General features: G+C 41.4%; 1 protein-coding gene across 1 annotated transcript in view; it reads right to left on the reverse strand.

Annotated features, from left to right (window-relative positions):
• Positions 1-16,349, reverse strand: part of AKAP12 (A-kinase anchoring protein 12) — a 123,204-nt gene that overhangs the window by 82,655 nt on the left and 24,200 nt on the right. The window lies entirely within an intron of this gene.

Here is a 16,349-nt window from a genome sequence, read left to right on the forward strand (position 1 = left end):
TTATTTATTTACTCTTTTAAAGAGACCAGGTCTCACTCCATCACCCAGGATGGAGTGTAGTGGTGCAATCATTAGCTCACTGCAGCCTCGACCTTCTGGGCTCAAGCAATCCTCCCACTTCAGCCTCCCGTCAGTAGCTAGGACTACAGGTGCATGCCACCTCACCAGCTTTCGCTTGCTTATTGTCTCCATCCCGTTTCTATTATTTAAATGCCTCATTAAGCAGTGTTAAGGGTCAGTTTTAAAAGAAAGAGAGAGAAAATAAATTTTAAAAATGTTTAAATAGAATGCCTTTTCCATGGTCAGATTTTTCCTACCTTTATCCTTTATCATATATTGCTCGTTTCTTCTTGCATACATATTAAAAACTGCTGTACATTTTTTCCTCAGTCAAAGAGAGTTACATATAAATAAACTTACCATTCTTAAGTTAATCACACACACACACAAATTTGAAACCTAAGAGCTGTTCTTCAGGATCACCTAAAACAGTCCCTTTCGTGACACTGACGAGAACCAAGTCCTGAAAGAATGTTACTTGCCGAGCATCACAGACCTTGTTATGATTTGAAACCATGCCAGAGAAATTCCTTCTCTATCCCTACTTTCTTAAAAAAAAAAATAACATTTTGATGAGACCAGGGAATACGATCTTTTAAAACATTGAAACAACAGTGAATGTCTTCCTAAGTAAGTCCGACTCAGGTTCTGGGTGGGAGCCCTCGAGGCCACTCAAACAGTGTAGGCAGTAATGACACTCCAATTTCAAATCCACTATAACTGCTTATTGAACAATTTATTCTAGGAATTCCAGAAAATAGAAATGAAGTAAGTTTTAATGAAGAACACTTTAAAAGCCATTGTTCTAGGCTAAGAACTAGACACTACTGTTTATTAATTGCAGCACCAATAACTTCATTGCAGAGAGAAAGTGGTCTCCAACACAACAGTGTTCAAAGAACAGAACTTCCCAGAAACTGGACTCCAACGGGATTTACGATGCTATGGTTCTTCTTTGACAAAAATACATGACACAGCCAGGCGCGGTAGCTCAAGCCTGTAATCCTGGCCCTTTGGTAGGTCAAGGAGGGAGGATCACCTGCGGTAAGGAGTTCGAGACCAGCCTGGCCAACATGGCAAGACCCTGTCTCTACTAAAGATACAAAAATTAGCCGGGTATGGTAGTGGGTGCCTGTAATCCCAGCTACTTGGGAGGCTGAGGCAGGATAATCACTTGAACCCGGGAGGCGAAGGCTGAAGTGAGCCAAGATCACACCACTTTACTCCAGCCTGGGTGACAGAGTGAGACTCTGTCTCAAAAAAAAACAAAAAACAAAAAAACAAAAACACAACATCTGAATTCCCCTTCATTGTAAATCCACCCACATTAATACATTATAGACCCCAAAGAAAGTTAATAAAAAATTAATCCATAAACTTTTTACATACTACCTTAAGTGATACATTTTCATCATTGTAGATTTTAAATAAAATATAAAAAAGGACAATTTCTATTATTTCCCTTCCATGATATTAAGACAAAAGAGATCCTTCTTGCTAGAAAAAAATAAAAAGACACACACACACACACACAAACCTATTAGCTATTCTCTAAGGATCTGAAAAGGGAAGACGTAACATGTTTTACGTATTTCAATGATTAACGCTGTATTTAACATTAGGAAAAACATCAGCACCAGAAGAACCAATATAAAGGCTAAATCCTTACAAAACCCACATATTACTCTTAAAATTTGTTCCTGATTATATTCTTACTCACATTGAAAATGTCTTTTATATTTGTTGAAGAACAAAAGAAAAAAGCTAAGTAAAAAAATAGGATTTATATTCCTGTTAAAATAAAAGATTAACAAAGAAAATGCTAAATAGGAGGCAAGAGTCTGCTTGCAGGTTTAAACCTGATCATTTTGTAAAGCCCTAATAGTTAACTCATTCAATAAATATCTATTAAACACCTATTACTTACCAAGAACCAAATTTTGAGGTAAAGGAATTTAGCATGCATTGTTTCAAATTATTTCAGTTCTACAAAGTTCTCCTATTGGAAACATCTATATGTTTACAAACAATATGCCTTTCCATTCATTTTGCATTTAAAAAGCACTTCTTAAAGAGGAGTAGAGACAAAAACCAGGATTTTTGTCCATAGGTGTGGCTATCATACGAGTACTTCACTCCCCCAAAAGATAAAATCCAGGCTGTCTTTTAAATCAATAGCATATGTATTGCTTACTAAAGCATCCCAGTCTATGTGACATTCATAACTGATAAAAGTATCTTGCAACCTCATTAATTAATAGCCATTTTCAGACATTTGCTCAATATCTCCATCTGCTACAGTGGACATCTGGAGCCCCCGTGTGTAGAAACCCACCTTTAAACAGCTGCAGAAGTAATTACCCCTAGGAAAGGACGGATTCCTATTCATTTTCTTCGGTATCTTCAAGATTGCACAGGTTGTTGTATTTGTTTTTAGGTTTGTTTGTTTCCTTGTTAACTAAATGACCAAGAGCAAGATTAGACTTTAATTGCTTCAATTGATTATGTGCCCGTGGAGATGCACACACAAAGAATTCCACCTCAAACTGCCAAGAAAAACTCAATCCTTCCATACCATTCCATAAAAGATAGACTTAAAGGGCAAGTCCCCTTGTAATCTTACTACTAAATAGATAAATCAAGAAAAAGGGACAGAAGCATCAATGGGCGATCTAAAGCAGTCATAAAAGCATACGATCATGATAAAGCACAATCAGTGACTTGCTAGGGGGAACAGGCAAATAAATAAATAATAAATACATAAGTTAAGTCTTGGATCCCCTGGTGTTTTGTGCTCCTGGAGCCACTCCCAGCTGCGCTGGCTTTTCTTTGTGCGACGCTCAGGGAGGCTCCGTCCACTGGGAGATTGCTCTGCAGTGACTGCAAGGCTGGTCAGCACTGGAGAAACTGAATCCCTTCAACGGCCAGACCGCTGACTAAGCCAAGTTACTCTAATTAGCCATCCTTTCTCAATTTCATTACAGCCCTAAGCAAAAACCATAGACATGTTTTGATGGGTTGATGCAGAAAAAAAAAAACAACAACACATTAAAAAACACCAACATGCAACCGAAGGTACTGGCAGCTATGAAAATGTCTTCATCACTTTCAAACATGAAGCAAATTCCTGGAGGAAGGAATCAAAATTTGCCACTTATTCCTGGCTCTATTAACAAGCACTTGCCATCAGAGACTATAACCACCAGCACACCTTGCTATGAAAATGAACTTTTACACAATTGTAGCTTTGCTACATTTAAATTTTATTCAAGATTTTTTTTAAAGGGCATTCAGGAACATGGAAAGATTTTTTTATCTAAGTACAATATTTTTTGTTCTACACTGAAAATTGCATTTCAAGGTCTCTTTAGGCTCAACACCACACCAAAAGTATGCTTACACACACAATTCCAGTTTGATCAATTTGTTAACCAACAACTGTCAGACCAAGGCAAACAAATGCTTAGTGGTGACATCTATTGATGATTATGTTCAGTCTAATTTTATTTACCAGCGATTTTCTTTCTGCAAAGATAAATGCTAACCAATCAAATGGAACCAGTCTGGATGTCTAGATGATAAGAACAATTTTCCAGATCAACGAGGTATTCTATTGATCTAATCAGCATAAAACCATTCAACAAAAATAAGCAGAAAAACAGCCTTTCTGCAATCCCACACTGGAGTGGAAAATACAAAGGCACCACTTGGCGGCGAAGTCATACATTGGATGGAAGGAAAATGATACGCAGGTGGTCCTGCTGACGACAGATGGTAGGAAAATAATCCCAAAAACCTTACTCCTTCACAGTGATCACGCCATCGTAGAAGATTTCTCATTTTTAACATCCAAATTCCTAAATCCATGTAAAATGTATTAAAGCATTCTGATTAAAAAAAAAAAACTGTCAATGATTCATCCAAACGTCTTCTACAACAAAATACGAACATGAGAAAGGTGACGTCTGCTATCGTGGAATTTCTGAGTGAAGGTCTCAGTTACTCTGTTTTGTTGACCACCTTCTTGGAGGGTAGATTTGTTTTTCATAATCCACTCTTCCACAGATTTTTTTTTCCCCTTTTCTAGATGGAAAATTTACAATTTTAGGGCATCTGTTACTCTGAGGGCTCAACATCCCGAAAGCGAATAGCACTGGAAACCTCAGCCTTTTAAACTCCAGGGACACCTCCAAGCCCCAGCCTCTCTCAAATGCAAACCTCTCGCCTTTCAAAATGTGTTTTCCAGACACTGCAAGTAAGAGCTGGGAGGAAAGACGGTTTACATCCCCTTGTTGGGGAACAGAAACAGTGGTTGGCGAGTACAACCAGTGTTACCACTTTATCACATATGGGTCAAACATGTTTGTGAGAACAATTATAACAAAAATTTAAAAAATATTTTTTTTTTGAGACAGGGTCTTGCTCTGTCACCCAGGCTGCAGTGCAGTGACGCGATCACGGCTCATTGCAGCCTCCAACTTCCAGGCTCAATCGATCCTCCCACCTCAGCCTCCCAAGTAGCTGGGACTTCAGGAATGTGCCATCAGGCCTGGTTAATTTTTATATTTTTTGTAGAGGTGGGGTTTCACCCATGTTGCTGAGGCTGATCTCCAACTCCTCAGCTCAAGAGATCCGTCTGCCTCGGTCTCCCAAAGAGCTGGGATTATAGGAATGAGTCACCTAGCTCAGTGACGATTAGAAATTCTTACCTCCATTTTTATTCTGTTGTTTCTATGACCTTGAGCTTTTCTTAAAAATGCCTTTGAAGTTAGAAACTGCCTATAAAATTGTGAAATGCCGCCAACTCACAAACACTGCTTTTTTCTAAGAACATACAAAAGTGATAATGGTTGTGTTAAATAGGAACTTCTATTTTCTGTTATATTTTTATATCTTTCTATAATTTCGAATTTCCATACTTATAATGTTTAAAGATCCCTACCTTATCAAGGACAGAACTTTTTTTGCATAATTCATGACTTTCTTCAGGAAAACATTCCTAACAAAATGTTTCTGATACACTTTAATGAAATCATGATCTATAATTTTAAACCACTTCCCTGCCACCCAACCCCTCCCACCTCCTCCACCATCACCACACACCCCCAGGTGAACTGAAGGTAGGCTGGGTGCAGTGGCTCACGCCTGTAGTCCCAGCACTTTGGAAGATGGAGGCAGGTGGATTGCTTGAGCCCAGGAGTTCCAGACCAGCTTGGGTGACATGGTGGAACTCATCTCTACAAAAAAATACAAAAATTAGCAGGGCATAGTGGCATGCCCCTGCCCTGGTAGTCCCAGCTACTTGGGAGGCTGAGGTGAGAGGATTGCCTAAGCCCAGATTGCAGTGAGCCAAGATTGTGCCACTGCACTCCAGCCTGGGCAAAAGAGCAAGATTCTATCTCAAAAAAAAAAAAAAAAAAAAAAAAGAACTGAAGGAAACCATTTTGTCCTCATTCTTTTTTTTTTTTTTTTTTGAGACGGAGTCTTGCTCTGTCATCCAGGCTGGAGTGTGGCACAATCTCAGCTTACTGCAGCCTCTACCTCCTGGGTTCATGCAGTTCTCCTGCCTCAGCCTCCCGAGTAGCTGGGATTACAGGCATACACCACCATATCCGGCTAATTTTTGTATTTTTAGTAGAGACAGAGTTTCACCATGTTGGTCAGGCTGGTCTCGAACTTCTGACCTCGTGATCCTCCCGCCTCAGCCTCCCAAAGTGCTGGGATTACAGGCGTGAGCCACCACGCCCAGCCAGCCTCATTCTTTTAACTAGTCTAACAGTAACCACCTAGTCATTCTTTTTCTATTAAATATATCTACCAAAAGAGTCTTTGAATTGGCCTGCTGGAGGTCGCTTTCCTTAAGTTTGACATAAAAGTTGGAAATACGCTCAATAACTTCATTGTTGGAAAAAAGATGTTTAACTTTAAGGGGAAAACAAAGGGAGAGATGAGGGTAAAAGGAAAAAGCTCACCTATGTGGAAGAATGCCAGATAGAGAAATATAGAAAGAATAACAGATGAGACAGTCACCATTTCACAATGATTTAGGCGAGAGTCATCACTGGATGCGAAGACACTGGCAATGGAATCACCGGTATCAAACTACAATAGTACCCCACAGGGAAACTCAGCCCCTATTAGCATCAAACAGTCCAACTCAGCATCACCAATAATGGGAGGGACAGGCATTGTCTGTGATTGCTGTTTGTGATACAACAGTAAGGATTCACTATCACCACACCATCACCGCAGCATCACCTAGGTGGTACTCTTGCTAAGAATGTCCAGCCTGGGCCGGGCGCATAATCTCAGCACTTTGGGAGGCCGAGGTAGGTGGATCACAAGGTCAGGAGATCAAGACCATCCTGGCTAACACGGTGAAACTCCGTCTCTACTAAAAATACAAAAACAAAATCAGCCGGGCATGGTGGCGAGCACCTGTAGTCCCAGCTACTCGGGAGGCTGAGGCAGGAGAATAGCATGAACCTGGGAGGCGGAGCTTGCAGTGAGTGGAGATTGCACCACTGCACTCCAGCCTGGGTGACAGAGCAAGACTCTGTCTCAAAAAAAAAAAAAAAAAAAAAGAATGTCCAGCCTGAATCTAATCATAGATAAATCTGACAAATCCACTAAATAAGACAACTGGCCTGGGCTCTTCATAAAAATAAATCTCACGGGCTGGGCGCGGTGGCTTATACCTGTAATCCCAGCACTTTGGGAGGCCAAGGCAGGTAGATTGTTTGAGGCCAGGAATTCGAGACCAGCCTGGCATGGTAAAACCCTGTCTCTATGAAAAATACAAAAATGAACAGGGCATGGTGGCAAATGCCTATAATCCCAGCTACTCGATTGGCTAAGTCAGGAGAATCACTCGAACCCAGGAGGCAGAGGTTGCAGTGAACCGAGGTTGCAGTGAGTCGAGATCGTACCACTGCACTGCAGCCTGGGTGACAGAGTGAGGCTCTATCTCCATCTATCTATCTATCTATCTATCTATCTATCTATCTATCTATCTATCTATCTATTCATCCATCCATCATCTAATGAAAACCGGAGGGCAAAGGGAGTATGAAAAACAGAAAGGCAAAGGGAGTATTCTAGTTTAAGAAACTAGAAAAGAAACATGACCAAATGCAATTTGGTTATATGCTGGACCCCATTTTTTTTTCTTTTGTTTTTTTGAAGCAGGTTCTCACTCTGTCACTTAGGCTGGAGTGCAGTGATGCAATCATAGTTCACTGCAGCCTCAAACGCCTTGGCTCAAGGGATCCTTCCACCTGGGCCTCCTAAGTAGCTAGGACTACAGGCACACGCCACCACACGGCTCATTTTTTGTACTTTTTTTTGTAGAGATGAAGTCTCATGATGTTGCCCAGGCTAGTCTTGGACTCCTCACGTCAAGTGATCATCCCACCTCAGCCTCCCACAGTGCAGGGATTACAGCATGAGCCACTGTGCCTGGCCAGGACATAATTTTTTTTTTTTTTTCTGAGGCAGAGTCTGGTTCTGTCGCCCAGGCTGGAGTGCAGTGGCGCAATCTCGGCTCACTGTAAGCCCCGCCTCCCGGGTTCATGCCATTCTCCTGCCTCAGCCTCCCAAGTGGCTGGGACTACAGGCGCCCGCCACCTCGCCCGGCTAGTTTTTTTGTATTTTTTAGTAGAGACGGGGTTTCACCATGTTAGCCAGGATGGTCTCGATTTCCTGACCTTGTGATCCGCCCGTCTCGGCCTCCCAAAGTGCTGGAATTACAGGTTTGAACCACCGCGCCCGGCCCAGGACCCAATTTTTAAAGCAGGTATAAAATATATTTAAGGCTAACAGAGGAAGTTTGAATACGAACTCTATCTTAGATGATATTAAATCAATGTTGGGTGGGATGTGGTGGCTCACGCCTGTAATCTCGGCAATTTGGGAGGCCGAGGTGGGGGGATCATTTGCAGTCAGGAGTTCCAGATCAACATGGTAAAACCCCTTCTCTACTAAAAACACAAAAATTAGCCAGGCGTGGTGGCAGGCGCCTGTAGTCACAGCTACTCAGGAGGCTGAGGCACGAGAATCACTTGAACAGAGTGATTCTCAGGAGGCAGAGGTTGCAGTGAGCCGAAATCACACCATTGCACTCCAGCTTGGGTAGGAGAGTCAAGACTCTGTCTCAAAAATAAACAAATAAATAAAATCAATTAATGTTAAGTTTTTCAGTTGTGGGCTGGGGGGTATAGTGGCTCGCACATGTAATCCCAGCACTCTGGGAGGCCGAGGTGGGCCAATTGCTTGAGCTCAGGAGTTCAACACCAGCCTGGGCAATATAGTGAGACCCCATTTCTACAAAAAAATACAAAAATTAGCCGGACATGGTAGCACAGGCCTGTAGTCCCAGCTACTCTGGAGGCTGAAGTGGGAGGATCACGTGACACTGGGAGGCAGAGGCTACAGTGAGCTGAGATCATTCCATTGTACTGTAGCCTGCGCGACAGAATGAGAATCTGTTTCAAAAAAAAAATTTCTTAGTTGTGACAATGGCACTGGGGGTAAGCAGAAGAATGTAGGAGGCCGGGCGCGGCAGCTCACACCTGTAATCCCAGCACTTTGGGAGCCTGAGGTAGGCAGATCACGAGGTCAAGAGATCAAGACCATCCTGGTGAACACGGTGAAACCCCATTTCTACTAAAAATACAAAAAAATTAGCCGGGCGTGGTGGCGGGCGCCTGTAGTCCCGGCTACTCGGGAGGCTGAGGCAGGAGAATGGTGTGAACCCGGGAGGTGGAGCTTGCAGTGAGCGGACATCGCACCACTGCACTCCAGCCTGGGCGACAGAGTGAGACTCCGTCTCAAAAAAATAAAGAATGTAGGAATGTATTCCCAGGAGACGATGCTGAACTATCTGGGAGTAAAGTATCTGATATCTAAAACTTATTCTAAAAGAGTTCAACAACAACAAAAAGGATGCAAACAGGAGAAGGAAAGCAAAGATGGCAAAACGATACTGACCTGTAACTCTAACAGAAGAAACTGCTTCCACGTATTTGGTGGGAATCATACTTAACCATCCACCAGCAAACCTCCCCACCATCACCTCTCCCTACCATGGAGACATTTTATTATTTTAGCAACTAACTCCCCAAACTAGAAGCATTAACTCTTTACCTAAATACTAAATCTGGACTCTAAAAACTGTTATTCAGAAGCCAGAGAAGTACACTTTGATTGCTAAGAGTGCATAGTGCTCACCTGGATTCATCGTGATGTCTGTTATATACACATTCATATCAGAAGTCATTTTTAATTTTTAGCTTTAGTTCAGCATATGAGAATACCAGATACTTCATTCACTAAAAACAAAAGGGATCCACACGATTAGCTATCAGGGAAATGCACATCAAAACCACAATGAGATGTCACTTCACACTCACTAGGATGTCTCTAACCAAAAGGGCAGATAACAAGTGTTATGGAAGGATGTGGAAAAACTGGAACCCTCATACACTGCTGGTTAGAATGCAAAATGGTGCAGCTGCCTTGGAAAAGTCTGCCAGTTCTTCAAGAGGTTAAACAAAGGCTAAACATATAGCAATTTCATTTCTAGATAAATACCCAAGAGAAATGAAAACATTTATGTTCAGGCAAAGAATTGTACATTAGTGTTCATAGCAATATTATTCATGACAGCCAAAAGGTGAAAACAACCCCAATGCCAGTGGCTATCAACTGCTGCATGGATAAATAAAATGTAGGATATATCCATACAATGGAATATTATACAGACATTAAAAAAAAACAGTTGGGCTCAGAGGCTCACCCCTGTAATCCCAGCACTTTGGGAGGCTGAGGCCAGCAGATGACCTGAGGTTGGGAGTTCGAGACCAGCCTGACCAACATAGAGAAATTCCATCTTTACTAAAAATACAAAAAATTAACCCCACGTGGTGGCATATGCCTGTAATCCCAGCTACTCAGTAGTCTGAGGCAGGAGAATCGCTTGAACCCAGGAGGTGGAGGTTGCAGTGAGCCGAGATCGCGCCGTTGCACTCCAACCTGGGCAACAAGAGCGAGACTCTGTCTCAAAAAACAACAACAACAACAACAAAAGAAACAGGAAGTACTGATGTCGCTATAACATGGATGAATCTTGCAAACACTACAATAAATGAAAGCCAGACACGAAAGGCCACATATTGTATGATTCCATTTATATAAAATGTCCAGAATAGGTAAATCCATAGAGAGACAGAAAGTAGCTCTGTGGTTACTGGGAATGAGGGGAATGGGAAATGGAGAGTGACGGCTAACGGGTATGGGGTTTCTTTGGGGAGTGAAAATGTTCAAAGATCACTACAGTTACGCAACTCTGTAAACATGCTAAAAACCGCTGACTTGTACCCTTTAAATGGTGAATTGTATGGTGAATTGTATGGTATGTGAATGATTATCTTAACAAAGTTATCTGAAAAACCTGGAACAATTAATACTTTCCCAGCAACTGAGACTAGGAAAATATCTCAGAGGAAGAGTGCTCGGAGCAAAGTGATCCAGAGATATCTTCCTGGGGTAAATGTATCTGCTCCAGTGTATTCATTTCCTATTAATCATGAACAAGAACTACAATGCCTCTTGAGTTGAGCAACAGTGAAGTGTCATGACAAATCAGATTCAAGTGCTGTTAATTCCTAAAGGAAATAAAATACATTCTTTAATTATGAAATCCTCCCCAGATGTCTTGGCAAGTTCTATGATATAAAGAAGTTCCTTTTCCACTCAATTTGGAGAAGACAAACAGGATGACAAACAAGTCTAAAATGCTATTGAGAAAAATTCTGCATTGAATAATAAAAATTTTAGAAAAAAATGTAAAATTGAAATATGAAAAAACTGAAAATGCCACTGACATTTTGAGATTATCATCCATCCTTGAACGGGACAGTTACGAATAGGCTACAGATGTCTTCAAAAAGACCTGTCTCAAAATTTTTAAAAAGCCACTTGTACTGTCTACATTCAAATGTTCACAGAAAACTTTTGTGAGAAAGATTTCACCTAAGACTGAACATTTTTCATCTTGACTGTGAGATTTAATCATTAAACATTAAATGTTTCTCACACCTGGTTTAAGCCCAATTTTCAATTTTCCCTCTGTAATATTAAAGTAAGGGTTTAGATGTTGATAAAAACAAAACAAACAAACAAACAAAACAGGCTGGGCACAGTGGCTCATGCCTGTAATCCCAGAAATTTGGGAAGCCAAGGTGGGTGGATCGCTTGAGGACAGGAGATCCAGACCAGCCTGGCCATCATGGTGACACCCCGTCTCTACAAAAATTAGCCAGGCATGGTGACGTGTGCCTGTAGTCCCAGCTAACTCAGGAGGCTGAGGCAGGATCACTTGAACCCAGGGGGCAGAGGTTGTAGTGAACTGAGATCACACTGCTGCACTCCAGCGTGGGTGACACAGTCAGAATCTGTCTCAAAGAATTAAAAAAACTCAAACAAAAAAACACTAGTCTTTTCCAAAATGGAAACGTTACATAGAATTGGAAGTTTCCATATAATATGGGTATTTCGTTAGAAGTCTTATCTTCCCTTGTAAGCAAAAAGAACAGATTCATGCTAAATCTAGTTTTATATAGCTGCCAACTGTTATTTTTGCCTTAAATACAAGTATTTGAGAACATATAGTCACACCGTTTTTTGTTGTTGCTGTTTGTTTGTTTTGAGACGGAGTTTCGCTCTTGTTGCCCAGGCTGGAGTACAATGGCGCGATCTTGGCTCACTACAACCTCTGCCTCCTGGGTTCAAGCAATTCTCCTGCCTCAGCCTCCCAAGTAGCTGGGATTACAGGCATGCACCACCACGCCCAGCTAATTTTGTATTTCTAGTAGAAATACAAAAATACATCTCCATGTTGGTCAGGCTGGTCTCGAACTCCCGACCTCAGGTGACCCGCCTGCCTTGGCTTCCCAAAGTGCTAGGATTACAGGCATGAGCCACCCCACCTAGCAGTCACACCGTTTTAATAATGGTTACTTGTCGGTCCCATGAGGGTTCCAGCTTAGAAGGAAAGGAAAAGATAAAATGGGAGTTGGGGATGGAGGGGTATGGCATCTGTCAGGCAGGAAGGTGGCACTCAAAGAGCATGCGTAGGAGTCAGAGCAACTGAAGAGGGCACAAGGACAATGGCCATTCAGCTCACTCTATCAGCAAATGCCGAGACAGGTAGGTTTGGGTGCCCGAAGAATGATATCTGTCTCCCGGCAATGGAAAAATCCAGTGAAGAAACCACATCCACCTTCCAGGGACCCTTTTACACAGTAACTTCCTGCCATTATCCCTGTTATTTTTTGCCTATGAAAAGCCTTCATTAAGCATAGTGATATATAGCGATGGTGTCTTTTTTATGGCTATGTTCTAGAAATGTAATAGGTCCTGAAAACAGGGATCAGAAATGGTAAATAATAACTATAGACACAAAATCTTGTCATTTGTTCTATACATCGATGACTGTCTTTGCAAAAATCGTCAGAGGAAATGGATTGGCGCTCTGAAAACCACCTAATAACCCTACTCCACACCCCACCCTCTCTCTGTTGGCCAGGGTTTGGCCTTCTGTGGACTCTTCCACACTGTGATGTTTACTGGTGCTTTGACAACTGTCTCTCAAACAGCTGAAAACGTTGAAAATGTGAATCAGTCTCTTAAGGTCAAAAATCTACATGCTGACTTTAATGCACCAATGCCTGACATTAAAATGTGACTATGAGAACTAAGTACAATAGTCCAAACAGATGCTGACCGGTGCAAAAAACAGTATGGTGTTATTTCTATTAATATGGTGTAAGAGTCTCTTCAAAATGCTCTAATTAACCACTTTCTCACAGCTGAGATTACAGTGAATATAAAATCAATTCAACTCCCAGCTTTTTAACCTTCTCCCCTACTTATAACCTAGATTCTCCCTCATCCTCAATTCCTTCCCCTCATCAATCTGCTGGCTTTTAGAGAAATGAAAGTTTTGAAAAGATGAAACGATCTAAAACCCTGTCATTCTGACACCTTGTGATTTTCACGTTCTCCTTTCAACCGTTAGCTACATACATGCATTTTTTAAATACAATTACTATTGTGGAATACAGTTCTGCATATTTTCCCATTTCACAGCCATAAACATTTCTCCAAGTAGCTAAAATTTCTCCTGTGCCCCTGAATGACAATGATCAGGTATATGTACCATACATGATTCACTGAACTGATCTTTCAACACCTTCAACAAGGCTATGGTAAACATTTGTAACAAACATTTTATGGAATGCAGTTTTCCCTCCCCTGTGTTATTTATCTGTTGAATTTCCAGAATTAGCAGCACTGGAGCAAAGGATATGGTGAGACATGTTGCCAAATTGCTTTATAATTTGATCTTCTAAAATGCACAGGAATTGATACATTTCATCAGGGTGTTTTTCTTCTATTCTACCTAGACTCCTCCCTCCCCTGTCCTTCCACAGATCCAGTGCCTTCCTCCTCCTTATGCCGTCTTCAAGTCTGACTGCTCTGCTGCACTGAGAGCTAACACTGTATTTCCTCTTTATACCAAAATGCTGGCACTATATCTAAGTTTGAAAAATATTTAAATAGGAGTAGTGAAAGAAATAAGCAATGACATAAGATAACAAATATTATTAAAGATCAAAAAATAAAAAAAAGAAAGAAGAGAAAAATACGTGATCTAGCATTAGCTATCAATCCTAACTTTTAACTTTTTAAATCATTTGTCACTTTGAGATGTCTGTCTTCACTTCTCATGCAAGTTGATAAAGAACCCTGGCAAGGCCAAGCAGAGTTTTATAGCAGACAGCTCTGACCAGGATGATCAACTACATTTATTCCAGATACTTTTGATCAGCCCTCATTTAGACAGAGCTGCTGAATTACTCAATTTTGTCAGATCACTTTGGTGAAATGCAGAATCACCATCATCAGTCCAGTCCCCCAAATCTAGAGTCCAGGAACCTGAAAACAACAACCAAAAGATCAACTAAAGGAAGAACAAAAAGAATATTACACAAATTTGATGTTGGGCTCATTCTTAGTGAACCCACACTGACTCCTAATGATCACCAATTTCTTTTCTCACACAGTTGTTGAGTAATCCACTGTAGGCCAGGAAGGATATTATAATCACCATTAACTGTGGTTCCTCTGGTGAGAGACTGACGAGGGATGGATGGGAAAGGACAAAGAGCAGCTTTTATATACCTTTGCATGTACTGTTAGATTTTTAACAAGCATTATTATTCTTGAATTTTAAAATCTTAAATTTAAACTAAGTGGTCCTTTTTCCCTAAAGGTACAATACCGTATGTTTATTTTCTTCTACTGTATTTTTTTCAGGTTGGTTTTCTTCTGTTATGTTTTAACTCTACTGGATTGAAGTCAGTTTAGCTAATTGATTTCCTGGGTCACTATATCCCTACAGTGACTATTTAAAGTTCAAATAGTAATAGCAGTTCCCTTCCTACATTTGGATTTTTGGACAATTTTTAGAATGGGTTAGCTGAATTCCCGCAAAGGAAAAGTTTTAAGCAGTCATATGAACATAAGTCAGACCAGTTAACAAATATCTGCTTCCAGTTGTTCAATAACACTTTTCAACTAAGAAAGCTTTGATTACTAAAACCCACTGACCTATACACTTTAAAGGGGTAAACTATATGGTATGTGAGTTACATCTCAGTAAAGCTACTGCAAAAAAAAAAAAAAAAAAAAAAAAGCCTTGATTTACACGTATAAATTTAACTTTGTCCTTAAAATAAAAAGTTTTTTGTTTTTTGTTTCTTTTTGAGATGGAGTCTCGCTCTGTTGCCCAGGCTGGAGTGCAATAGCGTGATCTCAGCTCGCTGCAACCTCCACCTCCTGGGTTCAGGCGATTCTCCCGTCTCAGCTTCCCGAGTAGCTGGGATTATAGGTGCCTGCCATCATGCCCGGCCAATTTTCTGTATTTTTGTCGAGACAGGGTTTCACCAGTTGGCCAGGCTGGTCTTGAACTCCTGACCTCAGGTGATCTGCCCACCTCAGCCTCCCAAAGTGCTGGGATTACAGGCGTGAGCCACTGCGCCTGGCCAACATAAACTTTTGGACAAAAATTATTTTCCCACAGATTTAAGCTTTCAATGAAATCATCCTTTGCAAATGAATGAGATGTTTGAAGCTAAATTAATTTATTTTTGTCAAAAATATTACAGATATATTACCTTAAAATGTACCTCTAATATGAACTTGTACTATTTATCATACTGTTTATCTTTAATTCTTTTTTTTTTTTTTTGAGATGAAGTCTCACTCTGTTGCCCAGGCTGGAGTGCAGTGATAAGATCTTGGCTCACTGCAACCTCTGCCTCCCGAGTTCAAGCTATTCTCCTGCCTCAGCCTCCTGAGTAGCTGGGATTACAGTCACCTGCCACCACACCCGGCTAATTTTTGTATTCTTAGTGGAGACGGGGTTTCACCATGTTGGTCAGGCTGGTCTCAAACTCCTGACCTCGTGATCCACCCACTTCGGCCTCCCAAAGTGCTGGAATTACAGGTGTGAGCCACCATGCCCGACCTCTTTTTTTTTGTTGTTTAAGAGATGGGGACTTGGCCAGGTATATCTTATTCTTTTATGATGTTAGTGGCACTTTGAGCAAAACTAATAATTTGCTTTAAACATACTAGTTTTAGAGCCAGCAGGCTTTGGCCTCTTGTCCTCAAGGAATGTGAGCAGTTCATTCCCGTCTCCTTCCCAAGGCCGCACCCTGCTCTGCTTTCATCTTGGCATGCTTGGATATTGGGCCCCAGCCAAGCGGATGTTCTCCATTCTCTTCCTTTCTTTTATTCAATCCTTTCTGCATACCATTAGCTTTCCTCATGAAACAGTGTCCCCTCCACCTGCCCCAAGCTGGAGAGTGCCTTGGCAGGGATGAGAACAGACGGTGTAGATTTGAGCTGGGTGGGCTCAGCTTAAAGGGGCAAGACAATGAAGTAGAGGCGTACTAGGTGGAGAGCTGCAGGGGTTTGGGATTCAACAGCACATAGATGTAAGGGAAGCCAAGAACATGTGTAAGATTTCTCAAGAGCTGGGCACGGTGGCTCACGCCTATCATCTCACCACTTTGGGAGGCCGAGGCAGGAGGATCACCTGAGGTCAGGAGTTCGAGACTAACCTGGCCAAAATGGTGAAACCCTGTCTCTACTAAAAACACAAAAATTAGGCAGGCGTGGGTGCAGGTGCCTGTAATCACAGTTACTCAAGAGGCTGAGAC

Source organism: Macaca thibetana, chromosome 4 (assembly GCF_024542745.1).
Source record: "Macaca thibetana thibetana isolate TM-01 chromosome 4, ASM2454274v1, whole genome shotgun sequence".
In the NCBI taxonomy this organism is placed as follows: domain Eukaryota; kingdom Metazoa; phylum Chordata; class Mammalia; order Primates; family Cercopithecidae; genus Macaca; species Macaca thibetana.